This window comes from Dasypus novemcinctus, chromosome 9, assembly GCF_030445035.2.
Source record: "Dasypus novemcinctus isolate mDasNov1 chromosome 9, mDasNov1.1.hap2, whole genome shotgun sequence".
NCBI classification, from domain to species: Eukaryota; Metazoa; Chordata; class Mammalia; order Cingulata; family Dasypodidae; genus Dasypus; species Dasypus novemcinctus.
Genome location: NC_080681.1, coordinates 25361888 through 25374946, shown reverse-complemented (window position 1 = coordinate 25374946; position 13059 = coordinate 25361888). Strand labels below are relative to the sequence as shown.

The window sequence follows — 13059 nt, the reverse complement described above, 5'->3', positions numbered from 1 at the left end:
TGAAGGATGTTATTAATGTGCAAAAAGGTAGGGGAGGAGAGAGTGGAGCATATGGGAATCCCTTATATTTTTTATGTAACATTTATGTAATCTAAAGCTTCTTTAAAAAAAAAATTAACTATAAAAAAGTCATTTTAAGCCATCAAAAAATAAAATGAAATAAAAATACTTTCTCTAGTCCATATTTGCCCTGCCTCTTGGGAGGCCTCTGGAGGGTTGCTTGTCTGTTTTAACCTTTAAGTATATTTTTCAGAATTATGTTCCTAAAACTTAGGAATGCAATGAGAGCATTTTATAAAAAATAAACATATTTTCTTAGTCTGACACACTATCTTTCAGTAATTACATTGTGAGCTTTTAAAATTTCTGCTTTCTTTATTGTGCTTTCTAATGATGCAGCAGAATAAAACATAGTTAATGAATACTGCAATGTAATATCAACTACAGTTCAGTGTATTTTATTACATTTTAGCATCAAAACTAGGAAAAATAACCAGGAATGGCGGTGAAAGAACTTCAATCCATAATAAAAAGATGTCAAATCCTGAAAGAGCAAGATTTGAAAGAAGAAGATTTCAGTCTATGCCAGTCAGCAGGTCAAAGGTATATTGATGAAAGACACATAGACCCACTATTAAAAATTATTGGAAATGAAGAATAAGGTCATCATCAAGAACATGGGTTGGAATCTTGTTGGTCCTCTTGTTCGATGCTTCTTGTGGAATGATAAGGAAGATTTTAAAAGAAAAGATTATTTTCTGATGCTTAATTTATTGGTAAAGTTATGTAATCCAAAGGAATTTGTTGTTGGGTTTGCTTGAACTGATTGAAGAACCCCCTGGAAACAGTCCAAATTATTATTCTTTTACTTCAACCATTACAGACAGTGATTCAGAAACTCAAGAACAAGCAGCCATATTCAGTTGGATTAGGATTGTCTACCCTTTGGTGGCAGCTGTCTCTTCTTCCTGTTCGAAACTCAAAAGGACAAATACAAAAGATGACTGTGGCCTTTGTCAATGTTGTAAGGCCTTAATTAAGTTCACTAAACCTTTTGTGGAAGAAGTCATTGATGAGGAAACTTCACTGCAAAGTCAAAAGTTAAAGAATGAATTAATGAAATTTTGTTTCAAAAGTTTGAAATGCCCTCTGCTGACAGTACAATTCCTTGAACAACCTGAAGAAGCAGAAAATGATCCTTTAAGGTGTTTTGCATCTGAAATAATAGGTTTTTTTAACCAGCAATTGGAGATCCTTTCCCGAAAATGTTTTTTAATCATGGAAGGAAAAGGATTTGCAATTATCTTAAGTTTAAGGAAGAGGAAGACAAACAATTAGCAGATTCTATGGCTTCCCTGACCTATCTAGTATTTGTACAGGGCATTGGTATTGATCAGCTTCCAATGGCCTTTTTTGTTTTAAAGATTTCTTTTATTTATTTCTCTCCCCTCCCCCCCCCCCAGTTGTCTGCTCTTGTGTCCATTCACTGTGTGTTCTTCTGTAACCACTTCTATCTTTATCAGCGGCACCAAGAATCTGTGTTTCTTTTTGTTGTGTCATCTTACTGCGTCAGTTCTCCATGTGTGTGGTGCCATTCCTGGGCAGGCTACACTTTCTTTTCATGCTGGGCAGCTCTCCCTACGGGGCACACTCCTTGCATGTGGGCAGGCCACTTCTACGCAGGGGACATCCCTGTGTGGCAGGTCACTCCTTGCGCACATCAGTGCTGTGCATGGACCAGCTCCACATGGGTCAAGGAGACCCGGGGTTTGAACCGTGGACCTCCCATGTGGTAGGCAGATGCCCTATCCATTGGGCCAAGTCTGCTTCCCTCCAATGGTCTTAAACCCATTGTACCTTTTGCAGCTTAATATGGGGCACTTTGAAGTCTTTTTGCAAAGAACAGAAAAGTCTGTTTTCTCTAAAGGATTGAATCTGTTGGAGAATGGTTTATTGAAAATGGAAGACAACCGTCTACTCCATCAGGATTTAGAAATCAAGAGTTTTCTTACTGTACCTCAGGATATAGTAAAAGTAATGACCTCTGCCTCATTGAGACATTGAGGAAAAAGGGTTTAGCTACACTTCAGCTATATATTAACAAGTTGGATTTACTACAGATTTACTACAAAACTCAGATAGGATCATGGATGGCATACTTAAGTTTATTGAGGTATTTGGTTATCTAAGATAATGAAAATGACAATCAAACTGGATTATGGACAGTACTTGGAAAGACTGAGAATAATTTTTTAAAGCCACTCTATACAGGATTTACTATGTCAAAAGCAACTCTCTGAAGCAGAAATTTTAAAAAACCAAGAAAATAGCCAAGAATTCCAGAAGTGTAAAGATTTTTATTCTGTAACAGTAGGCAGGGAGGAGATACCTAACATGTCTCCTGAAATGCAGCTTAAGATCCTACATTCAGCTCTTTTTACATTTGATTTGACTGAAAATGTTCTAGCTTGAGTAGAAGTCATTGAAACATAAACAAAGTCTATCTCTGAAGAAAATGTTGGGATAGAGTTCTACTTCCTAAATAAAAACTAGTAAAATATTTTTTAAAAAGAGAGAGAGAGAAGAGAGGCAAAAAAAAAATCATTGCTTTAATATTTTTCCTTAAGAACTAACAATAAACAAAAGGCCATCTCCACAGGATGTAAAAGAGAGGCCTTTAAATGTGATCCAGAGGTGGTTTTTGATCTAAAGCTGCTCAGAATGTGAATGGGTTTAGACTAAATTAACGGATCTTCTTTCCTTAAATTTAAAACTTCATGTCAGTGATGACATAATTTTCTATAATTATAATTAAACTCTTCTCAAGAAGTGTCATGTCAAAAAGTAGGAGAAAAAGTCTGTAAAACAAATAGTTCCTAGAATATATTACCCTAAGATCATGTCCTAAATCACTCTTAGAAGGCTGTTGGCTCTAAGTCTAACCACCGTTTGCAGGCTGATATTTCCCTTGACGTCCTCTGCTATAATCCAGGCTTATCACTCCCACCCAGAAGTTCACCTCTACCAGGCACTGTCTTCATCAGCTCCTTGTAAGCTGTCACAAAGGAAAATAAATTTATTAAAATATGCAGTGGCTCTTCGACTCTCAAAAGTTGAAATTACCTTACTGGAACCCATTCTGGTGCCTCTAAATCAGCAGTTCTCAAACTATTTGGTTTCGTGACCCCTCTACAACTCAAAAATTATTGCAGACCCCATAAAGATGTTTATGTAGGTTATATCTGGTAATATGTATTGTATTAAAATTAAAACTGAGAAATATTTAAATATTTATTCATAAGTTGATTGTTTTTTGTTTTTGTTTTTGTTTCACTAAAAAATTGTGGGCTTACACAACAATCGCATAAAATACTGGATCCTCATATACCATCTTATTAACACCCTGCATTTGTGTGATACGTTTATTACAATTGACAAAAGCACATTTTCATAATTGTACTGTTAACTATATCCATGGTTTAACTTAGGATTCACTGTTTGTGTTGTGCAATCCCAATGGTTCTTTTTAAAATGTTTATTCTATTACTATATAGAGAGCCTAAGATTTCTCCTTTTGACCACATTCAGATATATATTTCAGTGCTTATTATATTCACAATTTTGTGTTACCTTCACCACTGTCCATTACCAAACCATTTCCATCATTCCAAATGGAAATTTTATACATTTTAAGCCTTAACTCCCCACTCCCTTTTCCCAACCCAATCTCCAGTTAAAAAAATTTTTTAATCAAAACTGAGAAATATTTAAATATTTATTCATAGATTCATTTTTATATGGCAATAACACATTACAAGTTAACATTAAATAACTTTTACCATTGCGTTTATGATTGTTTTTCCAAAAATTTAGTAAAAAAGAGTAGTATTGTTTACATTTTTGCAAAATGTTATAATGCCTGGCTTAACCTAAAACAGCTGGGTTCTCGTATCTGCTTCTCCATTCATTCTGATGAACAATGACATAACACATCGCGTAGCTGCGAGAAAAACTCCACTCTATATTCATGAGAAAATGAGAATGAATAAGGCAAATATAGTAAGAACAAAAACCCTAACAACTAGGAGAAAGGTATTATTCTACACACTCTATATACACATTCCTCTATTTCCAGGAGAAAGATATTTTATATACATTCTATAGCAAAAAATGCTAAAGATCAGACTATGTACATTGCCCAAGGTCAAGCACAGGAAAGTGGCAGAGAAAGGATTCTAACCCAGAGCTATTAACTTTCTTCACTGAGCCTCATTGCTAGCTCTGAATGATATCTGATGGGCCAAACTAATGAACTTCCCTTTCCTATTAGACTCTACATTTCATAAAGATTATATGCCAGTGTAACATCTCCAGTTGATTAGACTCCGGCCGCAATTCAGTAAATCCAAAACCCACTTGGCCTCTAATTAGGCCCATTTCATCCAAACAGCCAAATTCTTGCTCTCTTCTCCATCTCCACAGGATCACTCTGGGTTTGTCCTTTTTACTTCTCAACTGACTGTAGTTATCGCCTACTAAGTGGTCTCACTACTTCCAGTTTCTCACCAACCTAATGAGCCATACCACATGTACTTCTGCCCAAAAAATCTCTACTTACATCTTATAACTGAATGAATGAATGCCTAGATTACATAAATGTTTCACAACAATGCAAGATATTCGTGGTAGGGTAAGGTATGAGAGCATTGTATGATGTTATGTGTGTTTGTTTTGTAAGTTCACAACTATTGCTATACACTGTTTATGTATGTTTATGTATGAGTGATATACTTCAATAAATTTTTTTTAATTAAAAAAATTCAGAATTCTCATCAGTCTGACTTCAACCTAATCTTTCAACTCTGTATCCCACTCTTCTTCACACACTCTACACCCCACCTTTCTGTGAACATTTTCTCTGTTTGGAATGCATCCTCAGTCATTTTCAGATATCTAATGTTTTTAAGATTTGGTTATAGTATCACCTTTTCTATGGTCTCCCATTCTTGAAACAATTTCTCATTTTTCTAAGTATTTCTGACATAGCATTTATACTTCTTTTAGCAGAACTCATCTATTTTTTTTTCCTACCTGGAAATTTTTTTTTTAACTTCCTGTGCTGGGAAACATTTGTAAAATTCTGTTCTTACAAGCCAACCGTCCTGGATAGACCCAGGTTATTCCAAGCTCCAGAGATAGTTTACACAACTACTACAAGGAAACTAACCATGCATGTTGAAATGCATGAGTCTGGGAAGTGAAATGTTGAGTCTGGGAAGTGAAAATGCTTGACACTTTGTAAAATTTCTATTAGAGAATAGAGGAAACCTCAAGCCACACACAAAAAGACACATTTTAGTTAGGTTAGCAAGAAAGATGCTGGTCACTTTCTCTCTCAGAAGCAAGGTCTTGCCCATGAAATGTTGAGTTAGACAGTTTTTAGCTAAATCTTCATTCCTATCATCTTTAAAGCAAAAGAGTAGAACCGTATCAGTGAAAAACTGGAATTTCAGAGCAAGAATTATTAGAACTGTATTTAATACTATTTTAAGTTGAACAGAAAAAAAGACTTTGTGAAAAATATCTGAATGATATAAGGCTCTTAGAATCCTAAATCTTTTGTTCGCTGATTTATGATAAAACATATTAATTAGGGCCCTGCAAGAAGGGTGTCTCCTCTTGTCTTTGACTAGGAATTCCCTAAAAAACTTCTTTAAGCCTGAAAGTTCTTTTAGGACAGCGATCTTGCCCAATGCACAGCACCTAGTGATAATAATAATAAATAGCATTTAGTGAACACTTACATGTACAAGAAACTTTAAGTGATTTGCATGTATTAACTCAGTTTACTATAATAATTTTATCCCTATTTTACATACAGACAACAGTAACCAGGGGAATGCACTCAGTATTTGTTAACTGGAGCAATTTATTAAAACCATCCATATATTGAAGGAAAAGAGAAGTTGGAAATCAAAGAAAGACTGCAATATAATTAAAAAGTAATACTGTTTAGTTTTTATTCATTTTATCTTATAGCTAATGGAAAATATTTCACAACTTTAATAACATAGAACTATTCTATCAACATAGCAAAAATATAATTTAATTTAATTTTTAAAATTTTAAGTTCAAATTTGATATGCAGTAGGATGTGGTCTAAGGAAACCTGGTTTCAAGCCCCAGCTCCACCTCTTCCTGGCCTTGGGCAAGTCACTTCACTGTGTTCTTTCAATTTCACTTTCTTCATCTCTGAGAAAAGGAAAAACAATTCCCATCTTACATATCTCACTGGGATGTCTGGGGTGAAATAAAATAAGCTGACTATGCTGCATATTTCATGAAGGATTTTTACATCAGGACAATAAGGTGAAGACAAAGAGAGAGCAAAGAAAAAGAGAAGAAGAAATAAAGAGGGCGGCAGACTTGGCCTAGTGGTTAGGGCGTCCGTCTACCACATGGGAGGTCGGCGGTTCAAACCCCGGGCCTCCTTGACCTGTGTGGAGCTGGCCCGTGCGCAGTGCTGATGCACGCAAGGAGTGCCCTGCCACACAGGGGTGTCCCCCGCGTAGGGGAGCCCCACACACAAGGAGTGCACACCGTAAGGAGAGCCGCCCAGTGCGAAAGAAAGTGCAGCCTGCCCAGGAATGGCGCCGCCCACCTGCCCAGGAATGGCGCCGCCCACACAGAGAGCTGACACAACAAGATGACGCAACCAAAAAGAAACAGATTCCCATGCCATTGACAACAACAGAAGTGGACAAAGAAAGAAGACGCAGCAAATAGACACAGAGATCAGACAACCAGAGTGGAGTGGGGGGAAGGGGGGGATAAATAAATAAATAAATCTTTAAAAAAAAGAAATAAAGAAGCCTGGGTTGAATGACCAGGAACTGAAGGAAGCAACAGAGAGAAAGGGATTGAAGGGGAAAAACAGATTTTAAGGGAGTAGGGGTTGGATGGCCTTGCTGTCAGCGAATACACATTCTGATCAAAGGCTAGAGATCTTAGTTGGGGAAAGAGGACGAAGGAGGGGGGGAAATGTGAAGGAGACAAAGGGAAGACAGCAGGAAATCACTGGGTTTCATGGTTGTGATAATGTCAGATATTTATCTGGACTCTGATCTTGATGGGCACTGTGCTTGGAAAGATGTTACCACCTTACTGTGATCTATTTCTCTGAGTGTGTGAAACACAGTCAAAGCTTTGATTCAAACTCTTTGTTTCAGATTCACCACAATTAAAAACATGAGCATTATGTTATAAATACTTGGCAAAACTTGAACCAGCGCTTGTTGTTCTTTAAAAAAATAGCATTCTATAAACCTACAACTTCTCTGAAAACATAAAAACCAAAACAATTCACCATTGAGGTGAATTGAAGAATTCTTAGCTTGCAGTATTTTATGAGAAACATAGACTTTACATGCCCAGAAAGCTTAGACTCAGTCCTGAGTCTGAAAACTCGTTCTTGCCTCTCTGATGTTAGTGAAATTATTTGGCCTCTCTATGCCTTGTTTCTTCTTCCTGTATTTAAGAATTCTTGTGATGACAAAATAGAATAATTTCTGTAAAACACAATTCCTGACAAAATTAATATTTGATAAATGGTAGTTAAAATTTTAAAGAAAAATGAAATTTTGATGGTGGCTTTGTAAATGAAACATCCCTTCTTCTCAGTGCTGTAAGTAATAAGAAATTATTCCAAAAAAGTCATCAAACTCTGTTCACTAAGTTCATTTTTTTCATGTTCTCTGACAACTCGAAGCCACTCTCCACTCTGGATTAGTGGTGGCAGTATTCTTCTTCACAGTTTTCATGCCTCCCAGTTCAAGGTCACTCTTCACATGATCCTTTAAGCGCAGCCTAATCTTAAATTACTCAGCATAATGTGACTCCCCGTGATGACGGATCCTGAAGAATATCTGTCATTTCACCTCCACCACTGGCTCCGTCTGCATCTTCAAAAAGGTAACTAACATTTTTACTGAAACCCGGTTTTGATGTATCTAAATAAAGTTCATTTCTTTCACACAATATTTTTTCACCATAAAGCCATAATGATCTGAAGTCATAAAAATCTACTCCAAAGTGAAAACGTAAGTAATATAATTCTTCGGTGAGATAAGATATTGAGTTCCATTAATTACTTTCAAGTGAGATATTTCTTTGTTGTGACTGTCCTGCTTATTGCAGAATGTATAGAGGCATTCCTAGCCTCACTATTAAATACCAGAAGCCCTCCTCTCCCCACAGTGATCATCAAAAAATGAATGCCACACTTCTCCAATACTGCGATGAGAAGCAGAAATAATGCCTTAAATTGAAATCCACTGTGTAAGACTGTGATTACTGGGTGACTCTGGGTCCTAATGGAATAAAGTGTTTCTCTTTTGAAGAAAATAAACACCAAGGTCTCCTAGTGAAGAATAATACTGCTTCTTCAAGTTGTCAAATAAACTCAAGAATTTGGCTTAAAATGAATGTGAAAAGACAGAGAAGTTAGTGAAAAGAGCATTAGATCACCCTGAGCAAATTACTTATTTATCCTCTCTGTTTCTTTTACTTCAGTGGTAAAAGAAAGAGGCTACAACCAGAACTATATATTCTCTAAGATCTTGTGCCAAATTCTGACTGCAGAGGGTGTTTTTTGTTTGTTTGCTTTTTAAAGATTTATTTTATTTTTCTCCCTTCCCTCCCCACTTCCCTCCCCCTTCCCTCTCCCCTTTCCCTCCCCCCCTTCTCTCCCCCTCTTCCCCATTGTCTGCTCTCTGTGCCCATTTCCTGTGTGTTCTTCTTTGCTCTCTTCCATTCTCAGCAGCACTGGGAATCTGTGTCTCTTTTTGTTGCATCAATTTGCTGTGTCAGCTCTCCGTGTGTACGATGCCACTCCTGGGCAGGCTGCACTTTTTCACTCAGGGCACCTCAATGTGGGGCACACTCCTTGCACATGGGGCTCCCCTACGCGGGGGACAGCCCTGCATGGCAGGGCACTCCTTGCGCGCAGCAGCACTGCATGTGGACCAGCTCCACATGGGTCAGGAGGCCCTGGGTATCGAACTCTGGACCTCCTATATGGTAGGCAGACACTCTGTGTCAGTTGAGCCACATTTGCTTCCCATGACTGCAGGTTTCTGATGACCAAGAAGTCATGAATAATGGGACAGAATAAGGCCAGACGTTCAGATGGAGGAATCCCTTAAGAGAAAGAATAATCATAATCCCTCTGATGTGGGCTATGGGTGGGAGGCTGTTCATCTCTTTGTAGATAACCTGAGCTGTATGTATCCTGAACTGTGCATGTGGAACAGGAAGAAGCTGCAGCCCTGCCCTTGGTAACCATGGCAACGACTCCAGTCCCAGGAAACAGTGATGCAAACTCTGTATACATACCAGTCAGTCCAGAGAGACTCTGATAATAGTGATGCTGAAGCTTAAATAAACTTAAACTTGGCCTCGAAGGGGAAATACAATATAGCCTGTGCTTGAATTCAAAATTATCAAATTCTGTATCCAAGTGTGCCTAGAAATCCAAATAAGTAACATAGGCCCTTTAGACTTCGAATATTCAGAAGGGATGTGTATTCAAGGTTGCATCCAGAAGGAATGTGGGTGATATGTTAATTCAAAACCTATCTGGTACTCAGACAAACACTTAACTAACAAAGAAAGTCATTTTCTTTCATAAAAGCACCATTCTACTCCCTATCCTGTATAAAAGGAACTTGAAAATCTTGTTCAGGGCTCAGGTTTTGAACAGAAGCCTCTCAAGTCTGGCTGGCCGTAAATAAATCTTTTTCCCTCCCAAAATTATTCCTGAGTCCTGGCCTTTCTATATGTCTCTTGACTTCTGCAACAACTCAGGAATAATTTATTGAGCATCCACTATTTGGCAGACACTGTGAGGGTTACTAAACCTTACTTAGTACTAAGTGGTTCCACATCTATTCCAATAATTTGTAATTTCTTAGATAATATAGAGTTTGATAAAAGATAAATAGATAATAGAGACATTTATCTGATAAACCCATATGCCTGTAGTGCTTATTGTTTTCCAGACATCTGACCCAAACATTGCTCTCTGTCCAATACCCAAAATTATATTTTGTATGAAGAGAAGCACAGTTTGTTCTTCCATAAGCACATCCTCCATAAGCATGTCCACTCCTAGCTTCAACTATCACCTTGACTTTGAGTTGTCCCAAATGATATTGCAAGGTCAGATTATGGACTTTATATATCCTGCCTCAATCTACTGAATGTACTGGGGGAGAGTGTAAACCACAGGTAAACTATTATCTGCGTGGTGCAGCAGTGCTCCAGAATGTGTTCCCAAGTGCGATGAGTGTGCCACAATGATGGAAGAGGTTGTTGGTGTGGGAGGAGTGGTGTTGGGGGGTGGGGAATATATGGGAACCTCTTATATTTTTTAATGTAACATTTTTTTATGATGTATATATCTTCAAAAAAATTCAATTTACAAAAATGTTGGGGTTGGGGGGAGTGGGGTATATGGGAACCTCATATTTTTTGTTTTTCAATGTAACATTCTTTGTGATCTATTAACTTTAATTTAAAAAGTGTAAAAAAAAAAATGTATTCACCAAATGCATTGAATGTGCCACAATGGTGAAAGATGTTGATGTGGGAAGAGTGGGGGATGGGGGGATGGGGGAACCTCTTATATTTTTTAATGTAACATTTTCTGTGATCTATGTATCTTTTTAAAAAAAGACAATTTAATTTAAAAAATTTTAAATAAACATCTAATATATAATTTTTAAAAACTCACCTTTTAGATATTAATAATGTCCTATTTTCCTGACTGCTTTCAAAGCAATTGAACATCTCACCATTCAAAAATTTGAACTCGCTCTATTTTCTCCTCTGTCACCTTCTGCAATAGGCTAAATATCCCTTCCCCAAAAGATATCCACGTTTTAACCTTAGAACCTGTGAATGTTACCTTATATGGCAAAAAGGAACTTTGCAGATGTGATTAAGTTAAGAATCTTGAGATGGGAAGGTTATCCTGCATTACCCAAGTGAGCCCTAAATGCAATCATAAGAGAAAGACAAAGAGCATACACACAAAAGAAAAGAAGGCAATGCAATACAACAACTGAGGCAGAGATTGATAAGAGTGATACAGCCAAAAATCACGCAGGGAGCAGATGTGGCTCAGTGGTTGAGTGTCTACTTCCCATGGACAAGGTCCTGGGTTCAATCCGTCATACCACCTTAAAAACAAACAAACAAAAAACCCACACAAGTGCCAGCAACCACCAGAAGAAGTAAGGAACAGATTCTGCCCTACAGCCTCTGAAGGGAGCACAGCCAGGCCAACACCTTGATTTCAGACACCTCACTGATTTTGGAAGTGGCTTTAGAATGGGGTAATGGGTAGAGGCTGGAAAAATTTTGAAGTGCATACTGAAAAATCCTGAAATGCCTTGAACAGTGTGTTGGTAGAAATATGAATGTTAAAGATGCTGCCGGTAAGCGCTCTGAAGAAAACAGGTGGGAAGCCGACTTGGCCCAGTGGATAGGGTGTCCTTCTACCACATGGGAGGTCCGTGGTTCAAACCCCAGGCCTCCCTGACCCGTGTGCAGCTGGCCCATGCGCAGTGCTGATGCACGCAAGAAGTGCCCTGCCACGCAGGGGCGTCCCCGCGTAGGGGAGCCCCACGTGCAAGGAGTGCGCCCCATAAGGAGAGCTGCCCAGCGTAAAAGAAAGTGCAGCCTGCCCAGGAATGGCGCCGCACACACGGAATGCTGACACAACAAGATGACGCAAAGAAAAGAAACGCAGATTCCCGTGCCGCTGACAACAATAGAAGCGGATGAAGAAGAACACACAGCAAATGGACACAGAGAGCAAACAACAGGTGGGGGGAGGATTGGGGGGAAAGGGAAGAGAAAAAAAATAAAAAATAAATCTTAAAAAAAAAACAAGTAATGCAGTATTGGAAACTGGAGGAAAGGTGATCCTCGTTATGTGGAGAAGTAGGAGCCTGTGACCACCCCCACCCGAGAGGAAAATTCCACAGCTCCCTAACCGCCTATCTCTCGCTTCTGTAACAAGCTTGCTCGAATGTAAAACCTTATCTCAAGGCCGCCTCCTGTAGAAAGTGTGGTCAGCGCCTAGACCAACTTGACTCAGACCCTTATAAATAACAAAAACTCCCCAACCACTTATCTCCCCTGATAGAATTCCCAGCGCTTGATTAACCGCAAACACCTGCTTTTGTACGTGCTTGCTTGCTGAGCTATTGCCCCCCACCCTGAACCTAAAAGCCTATATAAGCAAACTCCCCCTGTGACTCAGGGCTGCTCTCCCCTCTGTGCAGGAGAGGCAGTCGCCGTGCGGCTAATAAAGCTCTCAATTGGAACTTTATTCAGAGTCTGAGTCTGGTCGATATCGCTGGTCTGTAACAGTTATATACATTGGCAGGAAACTTCACTGAATTGTATTCTATAGTTGCATCAAAAGCAGAACTTGTTAACAGTGAACTTGAATATTTAGCTGAGTATTTCCAAGCAAAGTATTGAAGAGCAGCCTGGTTTCTTCTTGCTGCTTACATAAAATGTGAGAGGAAAGACATGAATTGAGGAAAGAACTGCTAAGAGAAAGAAACCAGGACTTCATAATTTGGGAAATTCTCAGCCTATTCAGATTGGAAATGATGCTAAAATTAGGAGATTCGCTGTTAGAAAAGGTGTGGCTGGACAACCTTTTCCCAGTGTTGAAGAGATTAGATGTGTGACTCATTAATCCCCTCAACCATCTCAGCAGAAGCCAAGAATAGAGACGGTATTACCCGCACAAGTTCTGTGGAGGAGCCACTTACACAGTAGCTCAAATCCTCCTCATATACACAGGAGATCCACAAGATTTTTGAGAATGTTATATCAGCAGAAATACCAACCTGAACTGAAAAGGCAGAGATAGAACAAAATAAAGGAACGCTGTCAGGATCCCATAATTTTACAGGCAGGTAAAAGGCTGATAACCCTACTCAGCTGCACACCTGGTCTACCCTTCAGGAGAAAAGACAG

General features: G+C 38.6%; 1 pseudogene; it reads left to right on the top strand.

The window, feature by feature from the left end:
* The first annotated feature begins 499 nt into the window (after positions 1–499).
* Positions 500–2189, top strand: LOC101421482 (glomulin pseudogene; annotated as a pseudogene).
* The last annotated feature ends 10870 nt before the right edge of the window (positions 2190–13059 follow it).